The sequence below is a fragment of the Erinaceus europaeus genome, chromosome 5 (assembly GCF_950295315.1).
Source record: "Erinaceus europaeus chromosome 5, mEriEur2.1, whole genome shotgun sequence".
NCBI lineage: Eukaryota > Metazoa > Chordata > Mammalia > Eulipotyphla > Erinaceidae > Erinaceus > Erinaceus europaeus.
Genome location: NC_080166.1, coordinates 123,477,272 through 123,494,896, shown reverse-complemented (window position 1 = coordinate 123,494,896; position 17,625 = coordinate 123,477,272). Strand labels below are relative to the sequence as shown.

The window sequence follows — 17,625 nt, the reverse complement described above, 5'->3', positions numbered from 1 at the left end:
GAAGACTCTGCCATAAAACTGCTGGAAATGATAAACTCAGCAGGGTAGCAGGATATAAAATCAATACACACAGATCTGTGGCACTTCTGCATTATTCACAATAGCCCAAGAGTGGAAGCAGCCTAAATGCCCATCAACAGATGACTGGCTAAAGAAGTTATGGAATATATATTCCATGGACTATTACTCTGCAATTAAAAAAAGAAACAGAAGCAAGCAAACTGTAAGACTTGTGAGAACTATGGAGGTTATCTTTGGTAGGATATAAGGTAAGGATATGGTACTTTGGTTGTTGATGTGATATAGAATTATACAGTGTAGTCCTACAATCTTGTAACAAACTAATAATAAGAAATAGAAATTATTTTAAAAAAATGGTATCTATTTACTTTTCTACCATCATGCACCAGGACCCCAAAGTCCAGCCCCCCTCCCCTTCTACTCAATTCAGAGTCCTTTGCTTTACAGTATACCAACACAATCTTTAAAGATTCCAAAACACCTCATTTGTTTTTGTTCAGTAACTAGGGCACAGGGATGGGAGGTAGAATATATGCTCAGCTCACCTAATTTACGGTTGTTAAAAGTATTAAATGTAAGAATTACCTAACAACTGACACCTGTAATCATTGCCTATTGTGTTGCATTTATGTTTTATGTTGCTCTCCTTTTAATAAGATTAATCTTACCTTTGAATCAGTAAAGTATCTTTTTACAGAAAAGAAAAAATATATAGTTTATTTATTTCATTTCAAGTCAGACCTTCTCATTTATAGCCTCCAAGCTACATTTTAGTAAGACTCCAAAACTGGTTCTAGTGTACATTGCTGGTGGGCATCATACAGTGTAATTCTTTTGACAATTTCTCCCTAACCTGTTGTTACTTAGCTGTTGATTGACATAGACAGAAACCCCTTTCACTTAATCAGCCATATTTATATAAAAGGAAGGGCACACTGATTGATTGGTCATTTTCTAAGGGCCATGAACAGTCCTAATTGCTTACACAGGTCACTCTATTCAGATTTCTAATGACTACAAAGGGTGCCATTATGTTATTTTAAAATTAATTACTAGTCACTGAAATGCCCTTTGGGCTTGTCAATAACACAGCAAGGAGCACTTGAATCCACAGTGGTGTCATGGCAGATTCCCCTCTTCAAAGTTTCCATTGCACCTTCAGTGTAATATTCTCATTCCACTGATTTCAACTGCTACTCAACGAATTGTGGAGAAATAGAATTTGTTGTCTCCTTTCCTGCCTTATAAAAGGGCTTGCTGTCTCACTGTTGTGTTACTAACTCTTATTATTTTTTGCACACTCTTATTAGGTCCCATCCCTCCCATTTGGATTAAAAGCTCTGTGAAGGCGGGACTGACCTTTCTCTTTCCTCCTTCCTTTGCTCCCACTCTCCTTTCTCTCTACCTTATTCTCTTTTCTTTTGTTGCTTCCTTGTCATCCTCCTTTATCTTCTCACTCATTTGCTTGTTATCTCTCTGTGTTTTAAAGTATCAGTTTTATTATCAGCCAGGTATAGGAGACTGAGAGATGAGGAGATGACTGCTATTAGAGGGATAGTCTGTCACTCAGGGTTCCCAAGAGGTCAAAAAGGTCAAGAAGTGGGACATGCCAGGTCCCAGAAAGGCTCGTGGAGAAGCACATAACTTTCAGCCACCAAGTTACAAATGCTGCTATGATTCCATCCTGACTTTCCTGGGCAGAGGACCTCACCAGCGTGCCCTGGAACCCCACTTCCCCAGAGCCCTACCCCACTAGGGAAAGACAGAAACAGACTGGGGGCATGGGTCAACCCCCAACCATGGGTCAATATGAGTGTCAGCACTCATATTCAGTGGAGAAGCAGTGGGGAGACAGGAGCAGCAGATGAAAACAAGGACAAAAGCCTTTTCTAGGGATTCCATGAGGAGAATCAGAGTGGAATAAGTAAGTAGGTATAGGATTGCATAGTTAAAATAGTTTCAGCAGGCTCTAGGCTGTTAGGGTTGTTACTAGCTATTTACCTGCTGATTATGTGGTAGTTTGGAGTAGAGAGACAAGAATAAATACCTATAGGAGTCTAATAGAAGAAGACAGGTAGAGGGTATGGACTTAGGACTGACTGGTTTGGATCTCAAAGACTTATTCCAGACAGCTCACTATATGTAGGAATGAACTTATCTTGGGGGTGTGGGAGCAGTCCTTTCCAGGGTTCACAAAACAACAAACCTGGTCAGGGGTAGATAGCATAATGGTTATGCAAAGAGACACTCATGCCTGAGGCTCCAAAGTCCCAGGTTCAATCCCCTTCACCACCATAAGCCAGAGCTGAACAGTGCTCTGGAAAAAAAAATAATAAAAAAATAAAAGAAAAAACCCTCAAAGCATCATAAAATAAGGACAAAGAAACCTGTGATTAATACACCCTGCCTCCCACTCCTACATGAAAGTATATAGCCAAGATGGGATAGGAATCAACACATTTCTTATCTAGAAACTATAACAACAAAAGAGAAATGAAGTTCTGAAAATAACTCCTTTTTAAATAAGAACAGGCATGCAGATTCAAGTTTCCAGGACCAGTAACTACAGTCCTACAATACAACTTTATAGACTGAATTACTACTCTAATGTTCTCAGGACAATTTATCTTACAGAACCACATTTTAGGGAAATGCACATAAAATTAAACAAACATCTAGGTTACAGTCTGTTGCAAACTCTTGAATAATGCTCACTGAATGCAAATCAGAATATAGCTATGCACAGAAATTTAATAATGAGCAATGAGGAGAAGTCAGCCTCTGAGAAAATATGTGATTCGAATTTCCCTGGCAGAATCAACCATAAATATGATATACCAGTTAGACTTTTTTCTTCTTCTCTTTAATGCATATTTTCATTCCAGGACAAGAATTCAGGAGGCAACATCCATGATTGTAATACCAGCTGTTTATAAAAGAGGATTAAACAGAAAACATCTTTTCTCAATAATGAAATGTTACTGTAGGACACAGAGATAACTTTAAAAAATACTTTATATATTATAAACTCTGACACCATCTTCCCAGACAATATTTTTAGTCCACTTGCATGTTAACTATCAGGCTTAGCAAAAACTACCAAAGTCATGGGCTCCTTGGAGCATTCCTACAATAGACTTCCTAGTTACTTCCCACACAAAGAGCCCTATTTTCATCTGCTCTATTCCCACTGTTGGGTTCCTGTTTATTAAATAATTTCTCTTGCTTTATAGCTTACTGCCTTTCAGCCACCAAGTTGCAGATGCTACTATGATCCTATCCTCACTTCCCTGGGCAGATGACCTCACCAATGTGCCCTGGAACCCCAACTTCCTAGAGTCCTACCCTACTAGGGAAAGATAGAAACAGGCAGGGGGTATGGATCACCCTGTCAGCACTCATGTCCAGAAGAGAAGCAATTATGGAAGCCAGACTTTCCACCTTCTGAACCCCATAAAGAATTCTGGTCCAGGAACCCGGTGGTGGTGCACCTGGTTGAGCGCACATGTTACAGTGTGCAAGGATCCAGGTTCAAGCCCCTGGCCCCCCCTTCAGGGTGACAGCTTCACAAGTGGTGCAGTAGTGCTGCAGATGTCTCTCTGTCCCTCTTCCTGTCTATCTCTTCATTCCCTTTTGATTTCTAACGGTCTCTGTCAAAGAAATAAAGATACTTAAGAAAAGATATAAAGCAAGAATTTTGGTCCATACTCCCAGAGGAATAAAATATAAAGTTTCTGATGGAAGGGATGGGGCAAGGAACTCTAGTGGTGGGAACTATGTGGAATTGTGCTTATGTTATCTTACAATCCTGCTAATAATTACTAAATCACTATTTTAAAAAAATTTAGCACAGGAGCTTATGTGATCTTTGCATCCCTGTAGGTCTGAGCTCACATTCTTGGTCACAACTAGTAACATTCCAGGCTGTACTTATTTCAGGACCCATCTTCCTTGAGTAGCAAGTAGAGTATGTTGCCCAACCTCCCTGTGGAGAATGGAACGTTTCCTACCATTGTTGATGCACACTGAGGGCAAGATCTTATAGGGGCCCACAAAGGGGTCCATTTGTTGTTCCTGATGGAGATGACCAGTGACAATGGAGAGAGGGATCTGTTAGAGGTCTAAGCCCATCACGTCTATGTGGGAACCCCAGGACTCCCTGACTAGGGCCCAGTGTATGGGGTGGCTTTGTAGTGACTAAAGAGTTAGCATAAAAGTGTGCTGGTCTCTTGACCTTACTCAGCTTTTGTAGTCCTTACTTTGCCAGACAAGGTTAGCTTTGGAGTGATTGAGAGACATGTAATAGAAGGCAGGTGAGGAGGGTATTTAGGTCTAAGTAGAAACTATTTAATTAGGTACTTTATGGTGTCTTTTTTAGGTCTTTCTACTTGCTTGCTGCATTTATTGACTCACTGCAAACTATTGTGCACTTTAACTTTAAGGTATATAGTTTCCCCTAACTTATGGATATGCGTACCTATACCCTATCTCATGGGCCCTGGTCTACATCTAGGTTTAGAGGTTTTGTTAAGAAGTGCACCACTCAAAATGGAATTAAGGAGTCCTATGAGCTAGGAAAAGTCTCACAAGAGTACTTAAGTTGAAGAGTTGACATTCCATGCCTGACGTCTCTGGATGCAGTCCAAAGTGAAATATGCTGAGGTGGTACTGGTTGCATTGCTTAAGCTGGGATCAGCAGATGCAGTATCTGTTTGTATGAATTGAGAGAAACATGCAAAAAGTGAACCCCACCCTAGACATTCCAGGACTTGGGGGAAATACGGGTTTTATAGAGGAAAGGGAAGGTACCTGCTGTGCTACAACCAAATTCCTTGGAAATTGGGTTAACTTTGAAAAATCCCAATTGTTAGGATTTACTGTATCCTGTAAGACCTCACCATAATTTATGTCCTTTTATGCTACTTACCTATACATATATCTTATAACAATACCAGTTTCTTCTGTTCTCCCTGGGCTAAGCTTTTAGGAGATTTAATATTTCAAAGAACAAGTCATTATTAGAAATGTATTAACAGTTTGGACCCACTGTTAAAATTCAATCTGATTACCAATTTGAAGTCTTAAGTACTTAGATTGAAAGAACATATACTCAGAGCTATGTTTTGTATATCAAAAAGTCTGAGACATTCGATCCGTTTTCCCCTCTCATATTAATTAGTGGTTTATGAGACTATAAGTTAACAGGATTGTATATTAACACCATTCCCACCACAAAAGGTTTGTGTCCACACCAACCCCCCACCCCAGTGAAGCTCACCCTCCACCCAGAGATTTTTACTTTGGTGCCCTACTGAAAACTCATTCAGATTCTGCTTTGAGTTTCCCTTTCTGTGCTTCTTTCTCAACTTCTGTTTATGAGTGGGATCATCCCATACTCATCTTTATCTTTCTGACTTAGCTTCCTTCTAGCTCCATCCAAGATGGGTCAGAGAAGGTGGGTTCACTGTTCTTACTAGCTGTGTTGTATTCCATTTTATAAATATACCACAGCTTTCTCAGCCACTCATCTGTTGTTGGGCAACTGGGTTGCTTCCAGGTTTTAGCTATTATGAATTGTGCTGCTATGAACATAGGTGTACAGATATCTTTTTGGTTGGCTGTTATGGAATCCTTAGGATATATACCTAGCAGAGAAATTACTGGGTCATATGGGAGGTCTATTTCTAGCCTTGTGAGGGTTCTCCAAACTGCTCTCTACAGAGGTTAGACCAATTTACATTCCCACCAGCAGTGCAGGAGCATTCCATTGTCCCCACAACCTCTCCAGCATTTGTTGCTGCTGTCATTTTTTGATGTATGCCATTCTCACAGAGGTGAAGTTTTCATTTGCATTCAGTGTTGTTTTCATTTGCATTTCTCTCAAGTTGATGGAGTTTATAGTTAACAATATTTATATACTTTCCCCATGTTTGGGAGCTACTCTCTTCCCTGATGCAGCTTTCTAGTCCTTTTGCCAACTATGACACCATCTCCCCAAACAATAACTTGGATCCACCTGCATACCATATATCAGGCTCAGGCAAAAACTAGTAAAGTCATAGACCCCTTGGAATATACCTAAAGTAGACCTACTAGCTTTTTCCAAAATGGAGACCCCAAATCTTCATCTGCAATATTCCAGCCTTTAGGTTAATGATTAGTCAACAATTTGTTCTACTTTATATCTTAAGTCGTTTTCAGCCACCAGGTTCCAGATGCTACCATGATGTCAATCTGACTTCCCCAGGCAGACGACCCCACCAATGTGTCCTGGAGCCCCACATCTCTAGATCTCTGCCCCACTAGAGAAAGAGAGAGACAGGCTGGGAGTATGGATCAACCTGCCAATGCCCATGTTCAGCAGGGAAGCAATTACAGAAGCCAGACCTTCCACCTTCTGCACCCCACAATGACCCTGGGTCCATGCTCCCAGAGGGATAGAGAATAGGAAAGCTTTTAGTAGAAAGTTTTAGTAACTAAGGTTAGCAGTGGCTTCCTTGCAGCAAAAGTAGGTTTAGGTGAAGGATCTAAACAGAAATTCTGAAAAGCACTTCAAGGGGTGTGGGGAAGACAACATAGTGGTTATGCATTAGGCTTTCACGTCTCAGATTCTGAATCCCAGGTTCAGAGTCAATCCACTGTGCACCATAAGCCAGAGCTGAGCAGTGTTCTAACCAAAAAAAAAAAAAAAAAAAAAAGAAAAGAAAAAGAAAGAAAAGAAAAGAAAAAAAAATAGAAATACATAAAGAACTTGTAGACTTGTAGGGATACTAGGTTCTTTCTTTTTAAATTTTTATTTATTTATTTATTTTGATAGGATAGAGAGTAGTTGAGAGAGGAGGAGAAGACAGGGGGAAAAAGAGAGAGACAGAGACATAGAAACACCTGCAGTACTGCTTCACCACTCAGAAAGATTCCCGCCTGCAGGTGAGGACTAGGGGTTTGAACCCAGGTCCTTGTGCATGGTAATATGTGCACTCAGCCCAGTCCTCTAGCACCCAGCTCCCACTAGATTGAATCATTATCTTGATTGTGACTCTGCTTTCACTATATTCATCGCACAAAATATATGCAATTGTACGCTTAAGATGCTGAGTTTATTTTTGCACATCAATCCTTAGTGAAGTTAACATAAAATATTAGGAAGCTGTCTCTGATTTGAGGAAAATAGATTAATATAGTAAGTTGTGAATAAAAAAAATAAATAAAGCAAGCAATTGAATGAGAAAGGTGAATGTGGATCCTCTAAACTGGTGACTTTTGTCCTGGAATTAGAGAACAGAGTTAAGACCAGTGAACTCCAACTTTCTTCCTTTGTTTTTTTTTTTTCCTTTTTGCAGCTCTTAATATTTTTTTTATCAGGTAGATTAATGATTTACAGTAGACAGGAAAATACAGTAGTTGGTACATGTGTAACATTTCTCAGCTTTCCGCATAATACTCTCACCCTCCACCTCGGCCCTCCTAGTTCATCATGTCCAGGCCTGAACACTGTTCTCCTACCCTACGACAATCTCTCCACCAGTGGTTTCCCTTGCTAGATTACATTCTCTGGAAGGCATTGTGGTGCCATTGAAAAGAAGTGTGTATCACGTTCTCTCTGAACCAATCTCCTGACATACACAAAATTCTGGAAAATGCTAACTAAATTATAGGAACTATTAATTTGTAGTAGGTGGTTCCTAACAGCGGAGGAGGGTAACAGGAGAAGGAAATGGAGGGAAAGAGAGAAAGACTAACTGCTACAGCTCTTTTCAAATTGGTCCAGCAGGACTTCCGGTCTCTACTGGAAGGCCCCAAGGGGGTAAAAAAAAAAAAAAGAGAGAGAGAGACTATATATAGTATATAAAGAGGTGTGTCTATGTGTAAGACAGTTTAATAGTTATGCATAAGGCTTTGGTGGCTTAGGTTCTGAAGTCCTAAATTCCCATGTTCAATCCCCTGCACCACCATAGGCTAGAACTGAACAGTGCTCAAAAAGAAAGAAAGAAAGAAAGAAAGAAAGAAAGAAAGAAAGAAAGAAAGAAAGAAAGAAAGAAAGAAAGAAAAAAAGAACCTTGGGCAGGGGGAGGGCTAGATTCTAACTCTCTGGCATAAACCACGTTTCCTGCAGTAAGAAACTTGTTTGCTTTCTTATGAAGATGCATGTATGGTTATTTGTCAGAAAGGAGTCAATTTCCTCCATGTCCCTTTTGGCTCTTAAATGTGAAGATTCTGTGACTCAGAATCAGTCTCCTGTCAAAAATCTCCACTGTACAGCTGGGCTAAATGGACTTGGCCTTGACTATCTGTGAACTCCCATCCATCTTGCATTTAAGCAAAATGCTTTTCTGACATGCTCTCAGGCGACTGTAATAAGCCTAATGGCAGATCATCTCTCTCCAAGGTCAAGGGCAACAGCTTAATTCCAAGCTTGAGCACCATATGGATTTAACTGCAGTAAGTGCCACTAATGCTGCTTTGGGTGAAATATGCTTTGGGTATTGAAATGAATGCATTCTGGGGACTGTGTACACTGGGAATGAGGTAGAGTTTGCTTTCTCAAAAATACTGAGTCCCTTCGAGCCCCTGGCTCCCCATCTGCAGGGAAATTGCTTCACAAGTGGTGAAGCAGGTCTGCAGGTGTCCATCTTTCTCTCCCCTTGTCTGTCTTCCCCTCCTTTCTCCATTTCTCTCTGTCCTATCTAACAACAACGACGTCAATAACTACAACAATAGCAACTACAACAATAAAAAAACAAGGGCAACAAAAGGGAAAATAAATAAATATAAAAAATTTAAAAATATTAAGTCCATTTTTATTGGTTGGGACAAATATAGATAGACTCATTCATATAAAGCTAAATAAAAACAAATATGTTTTTAAAATGTCATTAATTTTTAATGAGTGTGTGTGTGTCTGAACTAGAGATAAAGATATGTAGGGAGAGGGACAGGTGGTGGTGCCTCTGGTTGATTGCACACATTATTTGCACTAGGACCCAGATTTGAGCCTCTCATCCCCGCATGCAGAGGGAAAGCTTCATGAGTGGTGAAGCAGTGTTGCAGGTGTCTCTCTGTCTCCCTCTCTCTTCATCTCTCCCTTCCCTCTCAATTTCTGGCTGTCTTTATCCAATAAATAAATAAAGATAAAAAAGATATGTAGGGAGAGACCAGAGCTCTGCTCAGCTCTGGTTTATGGTGGTGCTGGGGATCTAAAACCTTGGAACCTTGGAGCCTCAGACACGAAAGTCTATTGCAGAACATTATGTTCTCTCCACAGCCCCAAATCTGTTTTGTTTTGTGTTTAATTGTTGCTGTGGTTGTTGCTGGGGCTTAGTGCCTGTGGATGGAGTCTGCTGCACCCTGTGGCTCTTTCTTCCTTCCTTTTCCCTTTCTTCCTCCCTTTCTTTTTTCCTTCCTTCCTTCCCCATTTCTTTCTCTCTTTCTTCCTTTCTCTCTTTCTATCTTTCTCTCCTTCTTTTGTTTCTTTCTCCCTCTCATTCATTCACTCTTTATTTATTAGTTCTCTCATTCTTTCTATCTTATTTGATAGGACAGAGAGAAATTAAAAGGGAAAAGAAGAGGTATAGATGGATAAATAGATAATGATAGATAGATAGATAGATAGATAGATAGATAGATAGATAGATAGATAGATAGATAGATAGACGGACAGAACTGCAGACCTGTTTCACTGCTTCACTGCTTATGAAGCATACCCCCTGCAGGTGGGGAGTAAGGACTTGAATCTAGGTCCTTGCTCATGGTAGAGTGTGTTCAAGCAGGTGGAGGGTCATCCGGACCCCCCCCCCCCAATATACTTTTTATAATACCTGTGGTAGGGCCAGAGAGAGATTATGGGGAAGAAGAGAGGGAGTTTCAACTAAAATCCTAAATAGTGAAATCTAGGTCAAGTGATTAAAAACCCCCCTGCCCGTTGGATGTGCTACTGCATCACACCAAGTCCTTTCATAGGATGCAGTCTGCTCATAGAAGAGTCACTATAATGGAATTCCCAAATTTTGGATTCATATCTATGGTGCATGCATAATTTCCCACCTACTATTACTCTGAGTGTTGGTTGTTTGTCATATTGCACCTGGCACATATAATTTAAAACTCTTTCCTTTAATTATACTAATTGCATAACTTCAGTAATAAGATGAGCACAGTCAAATACCCTAGCTTATCAGCTGGAATCTGTACTGGCTAGAGACATATTGAGCTTGATCACAGAAAAGTTGAGCTTTCCAAAAGTTGGAGTGCTGGTGCTATGAGGTGGGAATAATGTCATCATATACATTCATGTCTGATTAATTGCAGAGAAACCATAAGCTATCCATACTGCTGAATGCATAGTCTCTTTGGTTCAAGGTTTCTTTTATTAATTAGTTAATTAATTAATTAATTTTGTATTGCCACCAGCATTATAGCTGGGGCTCAGTGCCTACACTAGCAATCCACCACTCCCAGCTGCCATTCCCCCCCCTTTTTTCCCTTTCTCTTTCATGTGATAGGGCAGAGAAAATGGGGGAAGGATGGGAGAGGGAGAGAGGAAGAGAAAAAGAGTGACACCTGCAGACCTGTTGTACCATTCCTAAGGCTCCCCTCCTGCAGATGGGGAGCTGGAGATCAAACTCAGGCCCTTGTACATGGTAATGTATTCTCAGCCTCCTTGGATCTCTTTTTTTTTTTTTGAGAGCACTGAATTGGGAAGTAAATATCCCCAGCTGAAATGAGGTGGCTTAAGATAAGGCCACCAAACTTGTTCTAAGTTACCAAAGGAGTTAAGAAGGTTGAATGCTACATCTCTATCCATCTTATCTATCTATCTATCTATCTGTCTGTCTGTCTGTTTGTCTGTCTATCTATCTATCTATCTCCCTCTCCCTCCCCCAATCTCTCCAAGCTGAGTTAAAAAGAAAATCAGATCAGCATATGCCAGTTGTAAATGAGATTGACAGAAGTTTAGTTTTAATAGGGAAATATATGCTTAGCTGATTTGCAATTGTTACTTGCAATTGTTACTAGGCCAAGCAATCAAAAAGGTTGGGTCTAGGACATATAGGCCTTAAAGTGGTATTAGGCATAAGGTATTCCCCTTCATTGAGACTTAAACAGTTAAGTGATATCAGTGAGTAGGAAGTCAGATTTTCTAGCACTCAGAACTTTCCTTTTTGTTTCTCTATCTAGTGGTTGGTGAGCTGGTACACATCAAGTAAGTTGAGTGTTCGTTCTTGGCCTCTAGGTTAAACTTGCATTATTTCCTTTAATTGGTAACCCCAGATCAAGGACAATAGCTTCATAAGCAAAAAGTCAGGGTGTATAATTCAGGCTATAGTTAGCTAGTAAGGTGGGACATAGGGTCCTTTTTAAAAACCATAAAATTCCCAATGATTATAGCTCTCTCTCTGTCAAAATATTCAGGGCTGAAATTACTGGAACCCACAAGAGCAGGTGTTCTGAATGATAATCTCAGGCATAATTAGAGCTTCTGAATAATGCTATGAGGTGCAGGTAATTGACAGACATTATGGTTAATCATGGAGTGATTTATTAAAAAATTAAAAATAGACAAGCTATAAAAAAAAACTCCTATTTCCCAAATCTCTATTTTGACTAAACATAAAGCTGAAATATGTTGCTACTTTGATTAAAAAATGTAAACAATTTAGTTATGTCTTTTAAATGGTATATAATTATCTCACTTTTTATTATATTACACCTCATTATTTACATAATGTGTAGGTTGCTTCCAAGGTTCACGAAACCATGCTGAGCTCACAGATTATAGGGATAAATGCCAGGACAGTGGTTTAAATTCCTCTTGGATCAAAGGAATTAAACCTGTAGCATGAAAGAGATATTTGTGCTCTTGCTATTTGTAACCACTTTGGATATTTCCATCTAAACTACTGCAAGCTCAGCATGCCCATCAGTAGCTTCTTCCTCACCACTTTGATGCTTTTCAATTCCGAAAGGTCTGTAATTATTATGAGAAGAATTTTAATGGTGGATGGTGGGTGCTGGTGTGACAAGTTGGAACAGGAATCCATCAAAGGTAGGATTTTATGTGAATAACTGTTATTTGGAGACTGGGCTCTTCAGGATCCAGACTAGTCAAGCAGGAAAGAGGGTCCACATCATCTCCCCCTTTATTATGCAAATGAGGGGGGGAAAACTCAGTGAGATTAATAAAATTTCCCAAAGTTCCAATATGGAATCCTGCATTACTGGAGGAAACAATGTTACTAGTGATCAATAACTACAAACATTCAGTCTGAGGGAAAGCTCAAGACAAAATATATTGAGATTCAAGAGAAAGAAGTCATCCTAGTTATTTTTTCCCTTCTGTTGTCCTTTTTTATTATTATTGTAGTTATTATTGTAGTTGTTATTGATGTCATCGTTGTTGGATAGGACAGAGAGAAATGGAAAGAGGAGGGGAAGACAGAGAGGAGGAAAGAAAGATAGACACCTGCAGACCTGCTTCACTGCCTGTGAAGCGACTCCCCTGCAGGTGGGGAGCCCGGGGTTCGAACTGAGATCCTTATGTTGGACCTTGTGCTTTGCACCATGTGCACTTAACCTGATGCACTAATCCCAAACCCCCCCCCTCCCCAGTTAATTTTTATAAAGATTCATTTGTTTAATGAGAGAGAGCAGGAAAGAGAGAGAAGACACTAGAGCATGACTTTGACACATGCATTGCTAAGGTTCAAATTTGGCACCTCATGCTTCTCAGTCTGATCTTAAAAGCCTTTGCATCAACTCCCCGGAGCTACCACACTAGTTGTTCATTGCCTTTTGACTAGAGCACCACTCACCAAACAACAAACAGACAAATCTTAAAAAATGAGAGGAAAAATAAAGGTGGGGGGGTGAAAAGTTAGACATACATTTTTATTCCTGAAAATCCTGTCCCTAAGCTATGAATGAGGCAAGAGGTGAACAGATAGTGCCTGGTGCTATGCAGGCTGTCTGTTGGTGTGCCCTGGGCAAATGCAGGTGAGGGCCTTGTTACTGAATTGCCTTGGTACCAAGGTTCTACTTGCCTTTCCCTATCCCATAAAACATGACACTCAAAAGTCTACTCTTTATCCCTGGCCTTTGAGGCTATAGAGGAAACTGAGGGGATAGATTCTTCCACTGGGACTTGGCAGTAAGAGACAGGTAAAGAAAGATACTGAGGGTGAAGGAACCTTGCAGAAACAAATTCACTGGAAGTTTCAGTAGCAGAGCTAATGGAAGATCTAGTAGTTGAAAACATATTTAAACCAGTGGGAAGGTTCAAGTGAGGAAGTAAAGTGTGGGATAAAAGGGAAAATGAAATTTAGAAAGTCACTGAGGAAGAAAGTAGTATAGACAGAGTTGAGTAGAACAAGCAGAGTTCACATATTATTGTGTGTAAGATACTGGGTTCAAGCCCCTGGGTCCCACCTACAGGGAGAAGCTTCACACGTGGCAAAGCAGTGTTGCAGGCGTCTCTCTTTCTTCCTCTCTATCTTCCCTTTCCCTCTCGTTTTCTCCATCCTATCAATAATAAAAAAAATAATAATAGTAGGGGGAGATGGGTGGTAGCGCAATGGGTTAAGCACACGTGGCGCAAAGCACAAGGAAGTGGTAAGGATCCCAGTTTGAGGCCCCGGCTCCCCACCTGCAGGGGGGTCACTTCACAAGTGGTGAAGCAGGTCTGCAGGTGTCCATCTTTCTGTCCCCCTCACTGTCTTCCCCTCCTCTCTCCATTTCTCTTTGTACTATCCAACAACGACAATAACAACAACAACTACAACAATAAAACAACAAGGGCAACAAAAGGGAATAAATAAATATTAAAAAAAATAGTAGGATGGGAAAAACAAAGACTTCTAAAAACTGAACATTTTCCTGTTTACATCACTTGTGCTATAAGTAGACAATGAATCCAAATGAGTAAAAAAAAAAGTCCATCCAAGAGATGATTTACCTAGGCACTGCAGGTTTACTATAATGCTTGCTGTGGTAATAGCATAAGATCAAAATAATCCAGGGAGGCAAGGATCTTTCTTAATTAGAAGAGCCTCTTTTTTTTTCCTCTCTGTACTTGTTTGTTCTGAGGTAAGAAGCCTTAATACAGAATCTTTAACAAGACACAGAAAGTTTCACTGGACAGAACTTGTCAGGCAAATGTCTGCTCTTCAAATGTATTAGCCTGGCTCATGTTACCCGAGAGCCAGGTGAAAACTTGCCCAGAGTCTTGAACAGAAGGAAGTGCTAGTATGTAGTAACTCTGTATCATCACTTGAAAGCATCTTGTATCCATTACACTTTTTTTGCTGTTGTTGAATCAAATAATATGTATAACATCAGTCTGCTTTCTTCTCTCCTTTCTTTCTCTCCTTTCCTTCTCTCTTCCTTCTTTCTTTCTTCCTCTTTATTTCCTTCTTGTTTCTTTATTTTATTTCCCTTTGTGCTTTTCTACTTTTATCTTTTTTACTTTCTTTTATCAACGGCAAATTCACAGTAATGATCAATTAAACATTATTAGCAGTTATCACATCCTGGTAGATGACCAAAAACTATGTGGAAAAAATGCATAGGTAGCAAGTTCTCATTGAGCAATGCATTTCCGACCCACGCCACAATCCTTTTCAATCCAGATTCCACCCTCATCATTCTTGAAATAACTCTCGATAAGGTCACCAGTCATCTTTGGGACCCACATTTGAAGGATACTGTGCATCCTTTCTCCTATTTTAGTACTCAGTTTCATAACAGTTGAATCATTCTGTCTTTCAAACAATGTTTTCCTTGTCTTCTGGGGCAAAGGTCTCTGGTTTTAGTCTCTCTTCTCATTTTTACGCTTCTTTGATGCCTTCTTTTGTCTGCCTGTCATCATTATTGTTTGCTTGTTTTTGCCAATGATGACTCCTCATGTAAATACCATTTCACTGCTTCTAGACCTACTTTTTTTTAAATAAGGAAGAAAAAGGAAGAGAGATCACAGCATCAGAGATTCTCTTGTGCCGTGACACTTGTATATCATACCAGGGCTGATATAACCCTAGACAGTGTGCATGGCAAGTGCACCTGCTAGGTGAGCTGTACTTCTTCCCCCAGGTTAAAATATTAGAGGTATTGCTTATTTTATTATTACTTTAAACCAGAACACTCTTCACCTCTGACTTATGGTTGTGCCAGAGATTGAATCCAGGGCTTACAACTTCAGGCATGAAAGTCTTTTGCATAGCCATTGGGATATCTTCCTTGCCTAAATACTGGAGTTTCTTTTTTTGGATGATAAAGGTGATTTTTAAATTTTTTTATATTTATTTTATTTATTTATTCCCTTTTGTTACCCTTGTTGTTTTATTGTTGTAGTTATTATTGTTGTTGTCGTTGTTGGATAGGACAGAGAGAAATGGAGAGAGGGAGGGGAAGACAGAGAGGAGGAGAGAAAGATAGACACCTGCAGACCTGCTTTACCGCCTGTGAAGCGACTTCCCTGCAGGTGGGGAGCCAGGGTTCGAACCAGGATCCTTATGCCGGTCCTTGTGCTTTGCGCCACCTGCGCTTAGCCCGCTGCACTACAGCCTGACTCCCAGATTTTTAAATATTTTTATAGAAATAGAGAGAAATGAAGAGAGAGGGGGACAGAGAGGGAGAGAGACAGAGAGACATCTACAGCACTGCTTCACTGTTTGCAAAACCTTCCTCCTGCAGGTGGGAGCCAGCAGTAGAATGTGGGTCCTGTCCCAGTGTTGGAGCTCCTTAAGAGTTGTTTCTAAGGGCCTCAGTCTTGCCTGGGCCACCAGGTTCCAGATGCTACCATGATGCCAATCAGACTTTCTTGGACAGATGACCCCACCAGTGTGTCCTGGAGCCCTGGCTTCCTTAGATCCCTGCCCCACTAGGGAAAGAGCGAGGTCGGCTGGGATTATGGATTGACCTGTCAACACCCATGTTCAGTGGGGAAGCAGTTACAGAAGCCAGACCTTCCACCTTCTGCATCCCACAATGAAGTTGGGTCCATGCTCCTACGGGGTTAAAGAATAGGAAAGCTATCAGGGTTGGGGATGAGATATGGAGCTCTGGTGGTGGGAATTGTACCCCTCTTATCTGATGGTCTTGTCAGTGTTTCCATGTTATAAATAAATACATTAAAATAAAATTTTTAAAGAACAGTGGAAAAAAAGAGTTGTTTCTAAAATCCTCTCTCTTTTACGCCTATACTCTTTTTTCTATTACTATAATCATTATCAGTGACTCTCCAATTTATATTCCAGTTTGAATGCATTTATTCAGAGTCTCAGACCTACAAGATACATCTATCTGTCCTGTTTAGAAGTATTCCAGATGCAACATGTCTAAACCCAATGTATGATTGTATCTATCATGTTTTTCAGTACTTTCTACCATGCTTAGGTATCACCATTCTTTGTAGAGATTCAACAGTCAGAAAGCTAGACTTCATTTTTTACCAAATCTATTTTCCTAATAGTATCATAACACTGGGCAAAATATCATCTCCTGCTTGAACTCATGAAGCTGCCTCAGAGGCTATCACCCAGGTGTGTGTATGTGTGTGTGTGTGTGTGTGTGTGTGTGTGTGTATTTGCGTATGCATGTTTTCTTAGCTCTCCCTAAGCTACTACTTTTACTTAGATCTCTGCATATGTAAACTTTATCACATCACCATCCTTGAGTTAGTTCCAATTGCTTCTATACTAATGATTAAAATCTTAATAGGCAGATACCCTCTCACCATCTCCCCATTTGGCCCCCCTATGACCTGCATAGAAAGTTGCCAATTCTCCTCTCATTAAAACTTTTATGTATCCCCATTTCCTCATCTGGAATGCTTCTTCCTCCTCATTTCTCTGAACTCATTCCTGTACATCCAAGAGATTTCAGTCTTGTCATGGTCTCATGGAGATTTTATGTTGTTGACAAATCTGTGTTTCCTCACAAACCCCACTTCTTTACCTTCCACCTCTCTATTTAATTATTTCCTTATTACCCTTCTTTCACGTTCAGTTGAACATCTCTGGGGCTAGGGGACATGTTTGTTGTGTTGATCATTATATATTTAGTGCTATTCACAGTGCCTAGCAGATAATTGGGACTGAACTGAAAGAAAGGTTATTTTCTATTGTGGCTTCTGACTCAAGTGAAAAAAAAAGTCTTTATAAGCACACAACTATGCACACACTTGAGCTTAATTAGGAAATGCACTGAAATAACTTTACCCAGGAAGCAAGAAGCTTAAATTTCCTTAGAGGTAGGAATACATTTTTCTGGAGCTGAATGTTATGTTTTGCTCCTTTGCTGTGGTCCACAGATAAGTATATGATGGAGCAGGGCTGTGATTATAGCGTTGTGTGGCCACACAATGGAGCAAAATGAATAGTCTGTGGTTTCCAGCTCTACTGGTCCCTACAGATTCCAGATGGCTAATGGTGGCTCCCACATATGGGCAGTGAGAGACATCCAAGGGGAGCCTCCTGCAGAAAGTGCTGGTGACTGCAGCCTGTGGGGAGGTAACAAGTTGCCAGTAAGGGAAAAGAGCAGGTGGACATTCACAGAGCATTTCACAATTAGTTCTTTTTTTTTAGATTATTATTTTTTATTTTTATACTTATT

The 17,625-nt window shown here is 40.2% G+C and overlaps 1 non-coding gene across 1 annotated transcript; it reads left to right on the top strand.

The window, feature by feature from the left end:
• Nucleotides 1-7,758: 7,758 nt before the first annotated feature.
• LOC132538839 (U7 small nuclear RNA) lies at nucleotides 7,759-7,820 on the top strand. Its single transcript, XR_009550152.1, has one exon. It is a non-coding gene; the product is annotated as a U7 small nuclear RNA (small nuclear RNA).
• Nucleotides 7,821-17,625: the final 9,805 nt, after the last annotated feature.